Source organism: Scylla paramamosain, chromosome 9, assembly GCF_035594125.1.
Source record: "Scylla paramamosain isolate STU-SP2022 chromosome 9, ASM3559412v1, whole genome shotgun sequence".
Lineage (NCBI taxonomy): Eukaryota > Metazoa > Arthropoda > Malacostraca > Decapoda > Portunidae > Scylla > Scylla paramamosain.
Window position 1 is genome coordinate 5677501 of NC_087159.1, and position 15841 is coordinate 5693341.

The following is a 15841-nucleotide window of genomic DNA, read 5'->3' on the forward strand; positions in this document are numbered from 1 at the left end:
AGGCTGCGGCGGTGAAGTTTGGAATGGAAACAGGAAAGGTAGACAGGGAGGATATAATGGTAAAAGCGAGGTAGGAATTTGTAGGAATTTATGTAGATGGGGAAAAAAAAAAAAAGATTGCAGTTTCTTTTTCTTAATGGCGAATTATTGAAGTTTTAAAACGATAAGATAAGGATAGATAACTAGGAAAAGTAGAGACGTAAAGTTAGATAGCAATTTGTAACAATAGATAGAGGCAGCAGTGAAGGATGGAGAGGTGAAGTGAGGAGGATTATGTTATTTGTGGAGTTAAGGAAGAATAGACACGGGGATAAAGAAGTAAAGCGGGTCGGGAATGTGCAGGATTAGATGGAGGCGGCAGTGAGGGATGGAGAAGAGGGAGAAGAGGAAAGGAAGGCATGTTAACGCTTGATGTGATGCTTTCATCTTCATGTAAAGGTCACCCTCACTGTATTGTTGGTAGGAAGGGAAAATGTGATGTTTAATTTAATGGTGGCAATAGATCACTGGTGTTGATGATGGTGGTGATGGGGTGATGGTGGTGATGGTGTATGAGTTGGGGGTTGATGGTGGTAGAGGAGGCACCTGTGACTGAAGTGATGAATGGTGATGAATATGATAATGACTGCAGTGGTGGTGTTAGGAGAGGCAGAGATAACAGTGGTGGTGAAGTGATGGGAATGGTGAAGGTAATGGCAGAGGTGGTGAAGGGATGGCAGTGGTGGTGATTCCTGTGGTGGAAATGAAGATAGCGGTAGTAATGAGTATGATGGAAAAAATGAAGATAGCGATGGTGGTAGTGGTGATAGTGGTGATAGTGGCGGTGATAACGACTGGTGCTATTAACACTTTACCTGTCCTACACCAGGTGGTTGGCGTGGCTACACCGGCGACGCCTGTGATCAAATTGATGTTGTTGCAATCCTGCGCTATATTGGCAAATTGAGCTACCGCCAAAACACCTGAAAAAAAACAATAATTTACAAAGTTTGTCACGCTGAACTAAATTTCCCCGTATAATTACTGCACCATATTCATACAATTTTCAAATATCAAGAACTTCAAGCAATTAGTACGTATATAATTTGAATATTAAAAAAAAGTTTTCTCTCTACAAACATTCAACCCACAAGGTTTAATCCTCAAAAGAAATTTCCCCTATGATAAATTAAATTAGGTTGGAGAAGAGCATCATGAGACCTTTTATGAACATGGGAGAGGCTGCAGAAAAAGAGAGGGAAAGTATCAGGGGGGAATTTCCATTGGGTGATATTTCTATGGAGGAGCTTTTGTGGGTGAAATGAACTCCAGTGGATTCTAAATAGAAACTCCTCAAGATAAAGAAGTATTGATGGATAACTAATTAATAAAAAAAAAAAAGACCTCGTAGCGTCCCATCGTATACGTACGTAATGTAGAAGAAATTTGCCACTGGATCCTTTTTAAATTCGGCGTATTTTTCAAAGAATGATGTGATCGTGCGAAGTAATAATCGAAGGTGACACCAGGTGAGTGGCATTACCTTACCTGGCGACAAGTGGGTACTGCCGCTGTTCAGGTGACATCATTATATTAGAAAACACCTTGTTGAAAATTTTTTTTTTTATATTAGAAAAAGGATAGAAAACCTGAAGTTATGAAATTAAGGGATATAATGATGAATATTCAGTCCTTAACCCCTTCAGTGCTGTCGACACGTATCTAAGTAACTCTTATGAACGTTTATAAAGCAAAAATCAAACTACATGAATTAAAACGTTTTATCAAATATTCGATCACTTCTTTTACTGTTCGTGTGATCTTTCAAATTTATGACCTAAATTTCCACATGAACATTTTATGAAGCGCAAGAGAAACTACATCATCTTGTGCTTCGATGGCAGTAAGTCATTTTGATTTACGCCTGTGATTGTTTTGATGTGTGTGAGGGATAGGAGAAGGAATGGTGGTGCTGTGATCAACAACTCTGTGCTTCCATAGATTAATTCATAGGACCTAGAAATTGCAAGACACTCCAAAAGCAGGAAGATGAAAACGATCAGATTCCCTTCGAGATAGTTAGATACGAAGACGAGAAAAAAGGTTGACAAAATGCTGAATGTCAGTGTGTAAAGAGAGAGAGAGAGAGAGAGAGAGAGAGAGAGAGAGAGAGAGAGAGAGAGAGAGAGAGAGATTCCACTCAGTCTCAAAAAGAAGAAACAGAGAAACGAAAAGCGAAGAAAACAAGAGGCTAAGAAATCACACCGTCGCCTTGTTACCTCTCACATTCCCGTTTTCCTTTCCTTACCTTCCCGGCGCGTCAAAAGACAGGTGTTATTTTCAGTCATAATGCCGTTTTTTTTTTTCTTTCCGGCACGTGGACATCGCCAGGAAGCAAGAAGGAAGACGGAGATGTTCTGTGCAATATTTACCGTTAGGAGGAGGAGCAGAGAATATCTGACGTTCTTCCCTACAAGTGGAGATCAATACGGTTTCGTGCACCTCAGTAGCTCTTACCTTTCTCTCAGGCGCGTAATAAGAAAAGCTCGAGTCGGTCTGAAGTTGAATCACCTTCTCTGGGTGGGGATCTGATTCCTGCAGTGAGGTTTGTTGAGTTGTTTATTTACTTTTTATTAATTTTATTTATTATTATTTGTTTTGTTTATTTATTTCTGTATCTATTGATTTGTTTCTTGATTATATAGTTTCTTTTAGCTTTAGTGTTGGAAGGGAAGTTATAATTGGATGTTAATGATGCATTAATTATCTTTGTCTAGTAATGATAATGGTTATGATGAGTGTTGAGGACGATGATGAGATAATAATAATAATGATAATAATGTTAATGATAATGGTGATAATGAAGAAGAGAAAGAAGAAAATTGATAAGAATAATCATGCACATAATAACGATAATGACAGTATGTACAACAAATTCAACTATAATTTTGAATACTACCTTCACTACAATACTACTACCATCACCACCACCATCCTTACTATTACCGCCGCCACTACCACCACCACCACCACCACCACCACCACCACCACCACTATTACACTACTACTACTACTGCTACTACTACTACTACTACTACTACTACTACTACTACTACTACTACTACTACTACTACTACTACTGCTACTACTAATACTATCACCACCACCACCACCACTGTCGATGCTGCTGGCGGGGAACAAGCAGCCCGGCTCGAGGAGTGGCGGCGGCGACAATATGGCTTCTCAGGAGGAATAAATTACTGCCAAGGAAGGGTTATATCGGATGCAGTGAAGATTATTGATGAGAGAGAGAGAGAGAGAGAGAGAGAGAGAGAGAGAGAGAGAGAGAGAGAGAGAGAGAGAGAGAGAGAGAGAGAGAGAGAGAGAGAGAGAGAGAGAGAGAGAGAGGTGGGTTTGATTAGGGTATGAATAAGACATCTGATTTTTAATTTAATCATCTAACCTGAAAGATTATCCCTAAAATGATGGTAGGTATTATTAGTAATCGTAGTAGTAGTAGTAGTAGTAGTAGTAGTAGTAGTGGTAGTTGTAGTAGTAATAGTAGTAGTAACAGTAGTAGTAGTAGTAGTGGTAGTTGTAGTAGTAATAGTAGTAAGTCATAAGTAATAGTAGTAATAATAATAATAATAATAATAATAATAATAATAATAATAATAATAATAATAATAATAATAATGCTAAGAACAGTAGCACAAACAACAATGAAAATAAGGATATAATCTCAACACCGCAATAACAAAAATTCCAGCACACACACACACACACACACACACACACACACACACACACACACACACACACACACACACACACACACACACACACACACACACACACACACACACACACACACACACACACACACACACACACACACACACACACACACACACACACACACACACACACACACACACACACACACATTTTCTTCCTCCCTCCCTCATCATTACTCTTTCGGAACACACACAAAACCCACCGCGCTGAGATTTCCAGAAACACGAAGGGGTGACCACTGTATTTTTTTTCGCCCACCAGGAAGTGTTTAGGAAGTCCGGCGGCCGACCTTCGCCCCGCAGGCTGGCAGGTGCAGGATGCAGGGCCCATGAAGGCTGCACTGACCTACTCTGCTTCATCCTATACTTTTCTCTTTTTGTCGCCATCTCTGTTCTTTTTTTTCTTTTTTTGTGAGACTTTTAAGAGAGAGAGAGAGAGAGAGAGAGAGTTTGTTTTGTGTGTTTTTAAGTTTATATCTATTTACCTGTCTTTCTGTTTGTCTTTCCGTATGTGTGTCTGTCTGTCTTCCTGTGCCTGTATCATTGTGTTTGTGCTCTGCATGTATGTATGTATGTGGATGTAAATATATGTATGTATTCCACTGATGAATATTTAAAGTGGGTCATTTAAACTTCCTCTGATAAACGTAAAAGAGAATACGAAATAAAAGGAGAGAAAAGAGGAAAATATGATAGGACAAAATGGAGAACTTTGTCGGAGAGGAAACTTCCCTCTTCCCTGTCCTCCTCCTCCTCCTCCTCCTCCTCCTCCTCCTCCTCCTCCTCCTCCTCCTCCTCCTCCTCCTCCTCCTCCTCCTCCTCCTCCTCCTCCTCCTCCTCCTGCTCCATCTTATCTTTCCTTTAATTATGGAAAAATGTTCACCTACCTTTCTTCATATTCTCATCTTCTCTCTGAACACCACCTCCCTCCGTCCTTCAATTTCCCTTCACTTCTTCCTTTCTTGCCTCTTTTCCTTTCATACATATTCTTTTCACTTTGGCCTTTTCATTTTCCTATTTCCAGCAGACAGGTTTCTCACTTCCTCATCATCCTATTCATCGTCTTTCTTCTTATCTTCTTCCTTTGGATTTGCGGAAGAGCTTACCTGTCTTCCTCTTAGGCTCGAGGAGGAGGAGCAAGAGGAGGAGGAGGAGGAGGAGGAGGAGGAGGAAGTGGTGGTGGTGGTAGTGGTGGTGTGCGAGAAGAAAATGAGGGATAGATATTTGAGTAAAAGGACAAAGTGCAAAAAAAGAAAAAAAAGGAGAAAAAGGAGTAAATATAATAAAAGGAGGAGGAGCAAGAGGGGGAGAAGAAGCAGGAGGAGGGTTATGAAGAGGAGGAGGAAGGGGAGGAGGAGGAGGAGGAGGAGGAGGAGGAGGAGGAGAAGGAGAAGGAGGAGGAGGAGGAGGAAGAAAATACAATTGTCTTGACGGTAGGCCAAGCGTTGAGGAAAGGTTGTGGAGAGAGAGAGAGAGAGAGAGAGAGAGAGAGAGAGAGAGAGAGAGAGAGAGAGAGAGAGAGAGAGAGAGAGAGAGAGAGAGAGAGAGGAGGGACAAGGTGAGGGTAAGGGATAGGGAGGGAGGGAGGGAGGGAGGGAGGGAGGGAGGGAGGGAGGGAAGGAGGGAAGGAGGGAAGGAGGGAGGGAAGGAGGGAGGGAAGGAGGGAGGGAGGGAGGGAGGGAGGGAGGGAGGGAGGGAGGGAGGGAGGGAGGGAGGGAGGGAGGGAAGGAGAGAGAGAGAGAGAGAGAGAGAGAGAGAGAGAGAGAGAGAGAGAGAGAGAGAGAGAGAGAGAGAGAGAGAGAGAGAGAGAGAGAGAGAGAGAGAGAGAGAGAGAGAGAGAGAGAGAGAGAGAGAGAGATACAAAAGAAATATATACACAGACTAAAGACAATCCAGTTAATTAATTCGACCAAGTGTGTTCAGATATTTTTCTTCTTTTATTGTTTCACTTTTCTTTTCTTTTTTACTTTTTTTTGAGCCGAATAACGACACTGGCAGTTGATAAAACACATCCGCCTCTTTTATATCTTCCTTTCTCTCCCCCCCACCCACCGCATAAACCGAAAAATTACTTAGAACGAAAGAGAGGAAAGGAAGGGAGAGAAAAGAGAGAAAGAGATTGCAAAGAAAAAGATGAAGTTTTATCTGGTGCAGGAAAGAAAAAAAAGGAGGCAATAGATAGATAGATTAGATCACAAAAGGAGGGAAATAAAAGGAAACAATATTTTCAGGTTTTCCCTCTCTGTTCTTCGTTTTGTTGGAATGAAGTAGTATTTGTTTCATTTCATTATATTTATTTCATTTCATAGCATTATATTTATTAGATGAGTGTATGAAGGGTTAAAAATTTCTGTATGTGGGGGCAAGGAAATTGTGAGAGGAATATACTGTAAAATTAATGATAGAAAATATATGCAAATATACTTTACATATTCGAAAAAAGAATGAGTACGGTGACTCCTCCTCTCTCTCTCTCTCTCTCTCTCTCTCTCTCTCTCTCTCTCTCTCTCTCTCTCTCTCTCTCTCTCTCTCTCTCTCTCTCTCTCTCTCTCTCTCTCTCTCTCTCTCTCTCTCTCTCTCTCTCTCTCTCTCTCTCTCTCTCTCTCTCTCTCTCTCTCTCTCTCTCTCTCTCTCTCTCTCTCTGATTCTACCTCAGTTTTTTTTTTCTCTTCTCCTCCATTTCTTTCTTTTACTCAATACTTTATCTGTATTTTTGTCTCCTCTTTCTCTTTTCTTATCATCCTCTCTTTCTTTTTCTTTCTTTCACTCACCGAATGCTCTACATTCCTGTTACTTATTTTTATATTTTTTATACGTTATCTTTGTCTTTTCTTTTTTTCGTTTTTTTTTTTTATTTTATCTCAGTTCCATAAATAAAAAGCATGGGCTTTATTTTCTCGCGTATACGTTTCGAAGGACATTTTATATATATTTTTTTCTTTCTTGAGCTCTGTTTCTATCTTTTTTTTCATCTGTGTTAACATGACTGCGTTTTCTTGTCTTTTCTATTTCTTTACTTCTTTCTCTGTCTCTGAATTTATCCTGGTTTTTTATATATTTCAGCTTATCTTTCGTCTATTTTTCCTCGTTTGTTTTTGTGTATACCTTCTTATCCATTCACTTAAATACTCCTTAAATTTCATCTCGTCATGGGTTCCACTCAACACCACCTCAGTACTCTACCTTTATATTTATTCTTGTTCAGATGTTTCAGTTTATCTTTCGAATATTTTTTTTTCCCTTTTTCTTCCCTTCCTCCTTATATCTTATTCATTCACAGCAACCTCCCCTTATCTCACCTTAGATCTTGTCATGAGTTCCACTTAACATCAGCTCAGTACTACTCCACCCACTCCACTTAGTACGATGTCACTCGTTCCACTTCCCACAACACAGTAACCCTCCACCACCTTCACCCTTGCATCTTGTTACGGGTTCCACTTAACACTAGTTCAGTACTACTTCACCACCTCCACTTAACGACTTAACCCTTACCACTTCCTAAAACAGTGTTGCTCCTACCTATCAGTTCCCCTTTCCCGTTCCCATTGCCGTTCCCGTTCCGATTGGCGTTCCTGGTGCTGGTCGTGCCTTTCTCATAGTGGAGCTTCATGAAAAAGAGGAAATAATGGACCGGGTAACAAGTGGAGCGGCAAATACGGGATATATTATTATGGAGCGATGGAGCCTGGACGAATATGACGGTATATTGTTGGCGATGGAATCTTTTTATTCTCTCTCTCTCTCTCTCTCTCTCTCTCTCTCTCTCTCTCTCTCTCTCTCTCTCTCTCTCTCTCTCTCTCTCTCTCTCTCTCACTAATAATATACAGTTTACCCTACTTTTTTTATATATATTTTTTTGATTCACAGGGAATCATCATTTATAAAGCAGTGCAGGGGTGTGGGGAGTGCAGGGCGCCGCTGTGTTGTGACAGGGGAAGGGTTGGGCGAGGGGGAAAGGATTGAATGAGGGGGAAAAGGGTGTATGGGTTCGTGTGTGTGTGTGTGTGTGTGTGTGTGTGTCAAGTGCATGTGGTACTGTCAGTGATAAGTGATGGTGGTGATGGTTGTGGGGATGGGGGTGGAGGTGTTAAAGGAAAGGATTCTGTGTGTCATTGTTTGTCTCGTGTTTATGGCAATGTCTTTTGTTTGATTGTTTTGCTTAAAAGACTATACGTGTCCGGTTTTCTTTGGTTTTTATTTTCTCTCTCTCTCTCTCTCTCTCTCTCTCTCTCTCTCTCTCTCTCTCTCTCTCTCTCTCTCTCTCTCTCTCTCTCTCTCTCTCTCTATCTATCTATCTATCTATCTATCTATCTATCTATCTAACTAACTAACTATCTATCCGTCCATCTGTTCATCCATCCATCCACCTATGTATCTATCTAGCAGTCTGTATCTGTTTATCTATATTTTTATTCCTCTCTATAACCACCACCACCACCACCACCACCAAAGACCGTGATGGCAGGTTCTGAGTGGCAGAGCCAGCACGGTCATCTAGCAGATCTGAGGGAACAAAAGAACATGTGAGTTTTATCTTCATCTCACACAATTGAGTTCTGAGTGACGCAGAGTAGCACAGGTGACACCGGCGCAATCCCGTCTCTCATTAACTGTGTAAGGTGGCAGTATCAAGGTGTCATCTCTGCGTCCCTCGTCTAATGAAAGAGCCGCAGGTAGTCTGACTCTTGAACGAAGTACCTTTACGTTTACAGCGTTTATATGTGAGATCTTTATATCTGCAAGCCCTGCCTTTTTTAATACGACCTCTAGATGAGATACCATTAAGAGAATTTCACTGTATCAGGCCGCGAATAAGCAGAAGTCGGGTTTAAGTGAAGATTGAAAATGAAACGTAGCTGTATGATTCAGTCGGAAGTATTTTTATAATTGACTTGATAACGTGGTCTTGTAGTTCAGTTTTCATAGGAGAAGTCGGTGCGTCCTCTAATGATAACGACACGGAATAGGACGAGAAGGATGGTTAATAAAGATCGTCAGTAACATCGACCGGCAGGCTAATCATCGCGGCAACACTCGCTGGTCTGCCCCGTCATCGCTTTCGCCAGGAGAGCCAGCCAACACTACGAGTGCTTGGTGCTCAACTTAAATTACTTCTGTATAACTTTACTGGGCCTCATTTGGCTCATCACTTGCGACAGTAACTTTCATAATTACCGTCACACCAACACGCCCCAGTGACGTTGCCGTCTATATTTAGTGAGACGTTGCCAGGTCCACTATTCTTCCCGCTGGGCATCGATTATTGTTGCATTTTTCTTGGCAGCAACAAGGGGTGCCGTCATTAATTGTAGGTACTGATTGAGGTTGCTTAAAAAAGGAAGGAATTACATTTTAGTGTACTGTTTATGGAAATTTCTCATTTTTATCTATTTGAGTATTATATATATATATATATATATATATATATATATATATATATATATATATATATATATATATATATATATATATATATATATATATATTATGAAAATGTTTTTTTTTCCGTATATTTGTAGTTCAGTTAAATTCAGACTAAATTAAGCCAGATTCTCTTCCATAGCGGTTGTATATGTCGATACTTCTACTAGATGTGTCATATTTATATTGTCATGCTAATTTTGATGCTAACTTTGAAAAAGTCAGCATCAGTGCTACTGTAATAGACACACATGAAACATTTCCATGAGCAAATAATATCGTGCGTCGGGAACTGAGGTGAAATGAAAGCACGTGAAGTCAGTCAGCAAGATGAGTATTTTATTAGGTGATGCAAATGTGTTCCGTCTGTTAGTGAGTGCAGATGCCTCGCAAGATCCAAAATTCCGAGGCACTGACGGCGTGGAAAAGCAGATGCGAAGTCGAGGCATTGATGTGGGAAGGGCGGGGAACGCAGCTCCTGGGAACGCCTTCCTCCGGGAGCTAAAAAATGCAGCCAAGTGAGGATTGTGGAGCACCTCCCCCTCTCAGGAGGCTGTGAGCTAGACTTTGAGAAGAGGGAGAGGAGCTGAGAGGCGGAAAATGTAAGGCAGAGTGCTCTGAAAGACGAGGATGCCAGACTTCCTTGAATGTTTCCTTTGCATGCTCGCTCTTCACCGCCTCGCTGGGGAAGGTCAAGGGCGAGACTCAGGTGCAGATGGCAGGAGCCGCGAGAGTCTTGCCGCGGCCAATCCACGTACTTCCGCAGGAGCCTGGTAGGAGGAGAATGTTAAGTACTGACTTTGAAAAGAGAAACGGAGTGGAATAAAAGTAGGATATACCTATGCATGAGAAAGAAGAGGAAGAGGAGGAGAGAAGTCAGTGAGAGCAACGACGGAGAACAACGAACAAAAAGAGTGAAAACTTTTCCCCTCGAATTGCTATAAGATTGGGTTTATTTTCACTTGAGGAGAATTAAAGTTGGAGCAGGACTAGTTTGTAATGCAATGTAGCAATATGCAAGTTGCAGAGACCCTGTGTTGCATTGAGCAGCGCTCGTAAAGATGCTAATGGAGCATGAACGAAGCTTCCCAAAATTCTGCAAGTTAAAGTGAAAAAAATATGTAAGCGGATGGAAGCAGGAAGCAAAGACGGACGAAAGAATGTGAAAGAATTAAACACAACAAGTTAATCATTAACCACCAAGAAAGAAAATGAGTCGGTACAAAAAGTAAGTGACGGAGAATTATTCATAAATTTATGAACAAGACGAGTAAGGAACGTCTTGTTTGAAGAGTCGAATGAACGATAAGATATAATAGTGCTCGAGGAATAAGTATTGTTACAGTTGGCGTTGTTGTCTGGAGGAGGAGGAAGAGGAAGGGGAATAGGAGAACGAAGAAGATAGAGGAGCAGGAGTGATAGCGATAGGAAGAGGAGGAGAAGGAGAAGTTAGGGAAGTTTCCTTAACTTAGAAACGGTAGAGGAGGTGGAGAACGCCTATCATGACGAGAGAGAGAGAGAGAGAGAGAGAGAGAGAGAGAGAGAGAGAGAGAGAGAGAGAGAGAGAGAGAGAGAGAGAGAGAGAGAGAGAGAAACGTAAAATATTTATATATTCCCTACGAGTAAATGACAATACATAATATATCAGGTAATCTTTTCTTTTATGCAAGTTAGATAAAAAAAAAAAAAAAAAAAAACGTAACTCTTGTCACAGTGAATAAAAGAGGAGTTATTTTTAGTTATGAAGCTTGTCTTGTGAGATTATCCCTTTGTGAAAACTACTTAGAAGAATGGAAACAGATGAAGTCCCAGTGGTTCTGACTGAAGGTAATAGACTAAATCTTCCTTAATGAATTTGTTGTCTTTTAATGTGTGTGTGTGTGTGTGTGTGTGTGTGTGTGTGTGTGTGTGTGTGTGTGTGTGTGTGTGTGTGTGTGTGTGTGTGTGAGTGCTTGAAAGAGGCCATTAAGGACACAAAGATAAGAGAAAATCCAGTTGAATTGCTGCTCCTAAAAAAAAAGTGAAAAGAAAGATTTCCAAAACCTTTACCTTGAGCAGTTGCCTTCTGTGGCATTTCATCGTGAAATGTTTGATTGATTGCCATTCAGTGACCTTAATGTCGAGTAGAAACTTCAACAAAGATAATTTTTTTACACTTCACTTTTCTTACTTTTTTGCTAAGGTTCTTGACCGTTTTGTTTTATGATTTTGTTTCTTTTATAAAAATTAACCTTGGTTTCGAAACTTTCATGATAGACAAATAGAAACAATAACTTTTAGTATATATTTTTTACTAAAAGCTACAAAAGAATCATTATATGTATACATGTGATTCAGTCAGTGCTTTGTCTCTTTCACATTACTACACTGCACAATTCAAACTTCTGCTTTCTTCACTTCATGGAAGCCCTGCTGAGTGCATATCCTCCTTCACAAGTATTATCTAGACATTTACTTTTATTTTTTCTTTAATTTCATGCAAGACGACCTACTCTGGTTAATTATACACTTAATGCATGAAATATAAACTTAAACCCACTTTCATTTTTGTTAGACGCAGAAGAAAATGCCACAGTACAACAAATTATGCAGCATTTATATGAAAAGTGTTGCTTGTAGGTTGAATATTTTAGGTGTGTGTGTATGAAAGACGAGTTGCATCCATTATGTAAGATCGAGGAAAAATTTTCACCAATAACTGTAAATATCCTGGCGAATAATCACGGGACATTTGTTTGGATTGAGTAACGCGCGCAGGAGGGAGGGACTGGCCGAGGGGAGGAGAGGGAGTCGCTGGGCAGGATGGAGGGCCAGGAATGGACACGAGCCGCACGCATTTCTCATAACGTCCTCCTCCTCCTCCTCCTCCTCCTCCTCCTCCTCCTCCTCCTCCTCCTCCTCCTCCTCCTCCTCCTCCTCCTCCACAACACCATTATACCAAGCCTGTGCCTCCCTGCTGGTATGTAATTCCCTCATTCTCATGTAATGTCATAATACATCCTTGAAAAATGAACGAAAGAAAAGGAAATAGCATACGCTCCCAGATGATGGAAAGAAGTTAGCCTCCGCCACTCAATATTTCCTCCTGTACAAATTGATGAGTTATTGAGACCTTTACGTCCTGTGGCGGTGACGGGAGTAAAGTAGATGTGAAAAGAACACAGTTTTTCCATTTTCCAGTCAATCTCGCGCCATCAAGGAGAGAAAGAGAGAAGGGGGGTGGGGTGACAGTAACTAAGAAAGCTGAAAAGAAAAAGAGAAAATAATGTACACAGGCGTAATTAAGGAGGTGACCGCTGCTGTGTGTGACTCCTAATTTCAAGCAATAAAAGCGAAATTATCAACAAAGCGTGTGAGAGTGTGAGGTGAGAGGTGTCAACAGGGAAGACATACCGCTGCCACTCACGCCATTATAACAAGTGGCCAAATCTGACAATTATATGGCCCGTGAAGAAATGTTATGTCCTTCCTCCTCCTTTCCTTCCACGCAACACCCCCGCCTCGCCCGCCCACCAAGCTGTCGCCCGCCTCTTTCTTCCCCTTATTTTCTGCGCGCCCTTATCCCTTGCCTCACTCGCCACCTTCCCCTTCCTTCATTATCGACACAAAATTCATGCCTGACTGACTTCATTCTTTTCCATATTCCTTCCTGTTCCGTCCCAGCACGTTTCTCTACATTAAGCCTCACGTTCCTCTGTACGCATGGCCTACTTCTCTCCCCTTCCTCGCCTTCCTCTACGTAAGCCTCACTATCCCTTACCAAACTTCATACTTTTTTATACTTTTTTTTTTACCACTTCAGACCATTCAACTCTCCCTGTTTCGCTTCCATAAAGTTTGGCACACGTCTCTCTATATTGCTCCGTTCCCTTTCTCTACCAATTAAATTTCAGTATCCCTAAACTAAACTGATATTTCGTTAAACCATCCCAAGCCATTCGTTTTCTCTCTTGCTTTCTCTTCCTCTCCCTCTTCCTCGTATGTAGGTCACTCCCTACCAGCGTTATCTTTGTAGTTTCGTAATTTCAAAAGTCTTCTCTTACTAAGCTTCTCTCTCTCCCTCTCTCTTACAGCATACTTAGCATAATACAGCTTTTTTTTTTTTTCCTGTTGTGACTTCAAGCCATTCATTCCTTCTCTGCTTCCTCTTCCTCTCCTCCATACCATTCCATACCAATGTTGTCCAGTAACTTGATATACAGCGCTAGCAATGCCACCAAAATTCATTTTCCCCTTATTTAACATAATACTTTCCTTACTATTTCACGCTATTCATATACTCCCTGCCTCCTCTTCCTCTCTTCCGGGACACTTCATACCAAAGTTGTCCAGTTACCTCATCTCTAAAGTTCCAAGTCTCCTCCTCCGTCCCGCCCTGTCCTCTCTTTCCAACCCCACCAACTCCCTCCCTCCCGCCACCAGACATCCTTGCTCTGCCTCACCAAATTCTGTCTTCCCTCTAATGAAGTTGCCATACACCTATTTTCATGCAAAGCGTGTTCTAACGTCATTATGAAATAATTTTTATCAAGTCCCCGTCTCAACAACCCCTGGTGATGATGGCCGCCTGGTGGAGCAGCCGCACTTGATCTATTACAGAATGGTAGCTGGTGCATTAGACACATGTGGTGGAAATGAGATTGGATTCATTGTAACGCCATCTTCTTTTACTTTCCATCATCCTTGAGAGGCTCTAAGTTTAGAGGATCAGACTGCGTGGCCGATCTCCATATCATGAGTTGAAAATTACAGCCAAGTGCATGCTGAACAAAGGCGCCATAGGATGGGGAGCAGAGGTAATCTTAGATTTGGCCATCTTAGACCCACAAGTGACAACGGTGTGTGTTCATATCACTTTCCCTTTAACAGGCAGCAGTGAACGTAGTTGCCTCATCTATAATTGCTCGTGTGCTTCTGGTTGAGCAATGAGGGTGGAGTGACGACCACTCACTAAACCTCATTAGTACATTCAGTGATAATATATATATATATATATATATATATATATATATATATATATATATATATATATATATATATATATATATATATATATATATATATATATATATATATATATATATATATATATATATATATATATATATATATTATGCTTGAAGCTTTCCCACGAATTTTCCCTCATACTTTTTTTACGCAATTTAAATTTGAATGGCGCCGTTCCTCGAGCTGCCGTGACCTTGACTAACTTCCTGAATGGTCGCACCCAATTCCCCGCCGAAGACCCGCCGGGGAGGGAGGCAACCTTATGAAGAAAGACCTTTTTGTCCCTCTATCGATTATTTTCTTTTTCTTTCCTCCATTCTTTTAAAGCAATCACGTCTTTTTTTTCGTCTGGCGAGTTATATATGTCTGTTTGTCTGTGTGTATGTCGGTCTGGTTGATTTGTTAGTTGCCTGTCTGTCTGTATCTGTATGCCATTTGTCTTTCTGCTTGGCTTTCTCTCTACCTGTTTATTTGTCTATTCTTCTGGCCTAACACCCCCCCCCCCTTCTCTCTCTCTCTCTCTCTCTCTCTCTCTCTCTCTCTCTCTCTCTCTCTCTCTCTCTCTCTCTCTCTCTCTCTCTCTCTCTCTCTCTCTCTCTCTCTCTCTCTCTCTCTCTCTCGTCAGCCTCACCCCCACAATTTTCCTAAGTTACCAGATTGTGGTGGGCGGACAGACAGACAGACAGACAGACAGACAGAGACAGAGAGATGAACAGGTAGACAGACAAATAGACAAAGTTTTTTTCAAGGTCAGAGACAATAGTCTTTATGGTTTTCATTAGTGTGACGAGGAGGAGGAGGAGGAGGAGGAGGAGGAGGAGGAGGAGGAGGAGGAGGAGGAGGAGGAGGGAGGAGGAGGGGACAGATGTAAGATGAGATAAGGAACTCTTTGAAAAAAAAAATCATACGAGGCCAGAGCAGATAAAAAAAGAATCAGGCTGGAAATGAAGAACACGAACAAGCGGCGGAGGAAATGAAGCCGCAGGAGGCCAAGAGGTCGTCCGTCACCTGAGTCCCAAGCGGCACGCGAGGCCCGGGAATCCATAACTAATTTGGAAAAGATAAGATGGAGCTCAGCGTTTATCGAGAGAAAGAGAGAGAGAGAGAGAGAGAGAGAGAGAGAGAGAGAGAGAGAGAGAGAGAGAGAGAGAGAGAGAGAGAGAGAGAGAGAGAGAGAGAGGAGGGGATAAGTAAAGAAAAATCGAAACAAGAAGTTGAGTTTGAACATTTTATGCTGCCATGTATATTAGAGGTGCTAATAGTAACGTTAGGTATTAGGTTAGGTTAGGCCATTAGATTTATTAGATGTATTAGTGATGTAATAAGGTAATGTATGTTATTATTTCATTGTTAATCATGTTGGGTATTAGGTACTGCTATGTATGTTAGGTTGGTAGCTGTTCTAGGTGTATTAGTGGTATTGTAAGGTTGGTATATATATAATCAGATATATTATTTTTTTTTACTAGTTGTTGATCGTGTTAGGTATTAGCTGTTATTGTGTATATCATTTTATTACATATATGAGATTTAATAGTTTTGTTATAAGGTATGTTTGTATAATTAAAAATATAAGTTTTGTTTAACGCAATTTCTGTAAACCTTCCTTCTAATAATCTTTTTCTTATTCTTTT

The 15841-nt window shown here is 41.0% G+C and overlaps 1 long non-coding RNA gene across 1 annotated transcript; it reads right to left on the reverse strand.

Moving 5' to 3' along the window:
• Positions 1–11436: 11436 nt before the first annotated feature.
• LOC135103464 (uncharacterized) lies at positions 11437–14168 on the reverse strand. Its single transcript, XR_010270053.1, has 2 exons — positions 12126–14168; positions 11437–12077 (listed from the first exon to the last, which is right to left on the reverse strand). It is a non-coding gene; the product is annotated as an uncharacterized LOC135103464 (long non-coding RNA).
• Positions 14169–15841: the final 1673 nt, after the last annotated feature.